We start from the raw sequence: 2,988 nt of genomic DNA on the forward strand, positions 1-2,988 counted from the left end.
ATGATGTGAGCCAGCCCCTGAAGTGAGCCAGGGAGCTTGTGGTACGTGAAAATCATGTTAACAAGAAGAAACTTATGTGAGTTCACAGGGGCTTGCTTTTCCCTTCAGTGGCACTAATGAGAGTCATCAAGTTGCAGCTACTTACTGGACACGGCGACAGGCTTTATTCTTGTCTTTCTCTCCACATCCTGTGCTTCCCTTTTTTGGTGCCACCACTCAAACTGGTTCCCAAAATCCCCTGGAGTTTGAGAGAGCTGCCAAGAGCTTATTGCTGTCCCTGCAGAGAAGATTCCCAACTGCACAGTGACCTTTAGTGGTACTCACAGACCTCTTTGCTGGTGTCAGGTCTCTGAACCTCTCCAGCAAAGGGGCATATCCAGCTGTGCTCCCACATCTGCAGAAAGCTGCCATCCTGCCAGAACAACCTTTGAGAAGAGGTAGTGAAGAGATCAGGAAATGAACAGGCTGGTTATTCTCAGTGGCACATGAAGTTCTCTGGAACTAGCAGAAGGAGGATCTCTCTTCTGAGAGATTCTTTTACTCTGGCAATATCCATAGAACAAGAAATTTCTTCTTTGTCAATCAACTTCACCATCAGACTTTGGGTTTATTACTGTTTGATATGACGTGTTGTCACAGCTATTGGTCCAGACTGCTGATTCAGCTGCAAGAAGGTAAATTAGGCTTCAGATGCAGCCCTGGACTTCTGGGGAAACCATGCTGCTTTTCCTGGGATATCTGTAGAAACAATAAAATGCAGAAATCCCTTTTATTACAAGCCCTTTTCATGAGGTTGCTGACTATTTGGAAAACAGAAAGGACTGTGTAATTTGGGTAATTTTGCATATGAAGGCTCTCATGTTTCTCATCTTCATTCATTACTATACTTAATATGTAATTACAGTCAGCTATTAGCCATTAGCAGTTAATTCCCTGTTACTGATGAAGATGGAATTGAATTGCCACTTCCAAGTGTCTTATTTCATGCTTCTTAGTGTCTGAACCTCCAGAGAAAGATCTCTGAAATATCTCTGTAGAGCAGGCAAAGCATGACTTTCCTAGAGCGGGGCTGGAGTTGTGTTGTAACCTAAGCACTAAGTATTCGGGATTTTAATTTTGTTTTTCATTTCACAACATTTGAAAACGTTTTGGAGCCCTCCAGGAAGCTTCCAGGATTAAATGAGCTCCCCAGGCAGGTGGTTTTCCTGGTGTGAGGATGGTCAGCATGACTTTCTGTGTTTAGAAACATCTGTATATGACTCCAGCTTCAAATCTAGATTTTCATGCCCATGAGAAAATACAAGGGAAGACATAGTTTCCATGAAGAGCAGTGACTGGATTAATCACTCCCAAGGAATGACTTTGGTTTCTTAAATTACCCTGCTCAAAGGGCTTCCAGACACAATGCTAGGGAGAATTCTGCTGATTGGTGCTAGAGGGAAAGACTCAATATATGTGCATATATCCATGATAAATTTCACACATTCAAGTGTAAGGAGCCCCACAGAGCTTCAGTATCCAGTGAAGCTGAGTGCCTGTGAGCTTCTGTTCCTTGGGATTCTCTGGTGTGGGTCCACTCTCATGAGCAGCAGCCATACAGCACCTGCTGCAACGTGATTCTCCCCATGGGCACACTGTCCTCCCAAAACTGCTGTGCTGTGGGTCACTCTTCCACAGGGTGCAGCCCTCCAAGGACAGGCTGCTCCAGCCTGGAAGCAGGGCCCCCTCTCTCCACTGGGTCTCCCACTGGATCACAGCTTCCTCCAGGCACCCGCCTGCTCTAGCATGGGCACCTCCCCTACGGGCTGCGGGTGGATCTCTGTATCCCCCATGGATCTCTGTATCCACCATGGATCCCCAGGGGCTGTACATGGATCTCTGCATCCCCCATGGATCTCTGTATCCCCCATGGATCCCCAGGGGCTGTACATGGATCTCTGTATCCCCCATGGATCCCCAGGGGCTGTACATGGATCTCTGTATCCCCCATGGATCCCCAGGGGCTGTACATGGATCTCTGTATCCCCCATGGATCCCCATGGGCTGCAGGGGCGCAGCTGCTTCACCATGGCCTGCAGAGGAACCTCGGCTCTGGCACCTGGAGCACCTCCTCTCCCTCCTTCTCCACTGACCTTGGTGTCTCCATGTTGTTTCCCTCACATGTTCTCACCTCCTCCTCCTCTCTAGCTGGAATTAGAGGAATTTGTTTTCTTCTTAAATATGTCATCACAGAGGCATTACCACCATCTCTAATTGGCCCAGTTTTGGGCAGCAGCATGTCCCTCTTAAGAACCATCAGAGATTGGCTCTGCCAGACATGGTGGGAGCTTCCAGAAACTTCTCACAGAAGCCACCTCTGTGGCCCCCTGCTACCAAAAACCAGCCCGTGCAAAAGGAATACACTTGAACCCCTGAGGTGCAGGCCTCCCTGGGTACAGCAGACTTGCTCCGGGTCTGTCAGTCACACCGAACAGCCCCACAGTGCTGCAAGGCCTCAGCTCCTCAGGAAGGTACATTAACTATAAACTGACACTGGAGCTCAATAAATCCACTTCAGCCTGGAAAAAAACTACTGGAAAAAATCACCAGTTGCCTTTGGTAACGAGGTGCACTTGAAATCAGACCTGTGACAACCTCTTCACTATTTCATGGTGTTCCTGCTGGAATTTCCTGTTCCTTCCATTCTCCAAGACATGATGGACCCCTTGCTTTGTTATGAAAAGAGCCAGTGCCACAATGGAGACCAGGTGACAGGACTAAATGAAATTATTTGTATTAATAGATGTTAGGGCCACAAAGGACCATTATGACCGATTCCTTTGACCTCCATGACATAGGCCAAACAATCATATCCAAAGATTCCTGGAGCAAGTCCTCTATTTTTATGGGAGCTATGAAGATACATTTTAGAAGAAGGGTCACAATTTAAAGTGCTGGAAAATCTCCCTGATTGTAGTAATTGCCATGAAGATATGACATCCCCCTGCC

General features: G+C 47.3%; 1 long non-coding RNA gene across 1 annotated transcript; it reads right to left on the bottom strand.

The window, feature by feature from the left end:
- Window positions 1-579: 579 nt before the first annotated feature.
- On the bottom strand, window positions 580-2,741 carry LOC147650996 (uncharacterized). The gene is made up of 3 exons (XR_015275046.1): window positions 2,625-2,741; window positions 2,133-2,187; window positions 580-738 (listed from the first exon to the last, which is right to left on the bottom strand). It is a non-coding gene; the product is annotated as an uncharacterized LOC147650996 (long non-coding RNA).
- Between the last annotated feature and the right edge of the window lie 247 nt (window positions 2,742-2,988).

This window comes from Cyanistes caeruleus, chromosome 11, assembly GCF_971803275.1.
Source record: "Cyanistes caeruleus chromosome 11, bCyaCae1.hap1.1, whole genome shotgun sequence".
NCBI lineage: Eukaryota > Metazoa > Chordata > Aves > Passeriformes > Paridae > Cyanistes > Cyanistes caeruleus.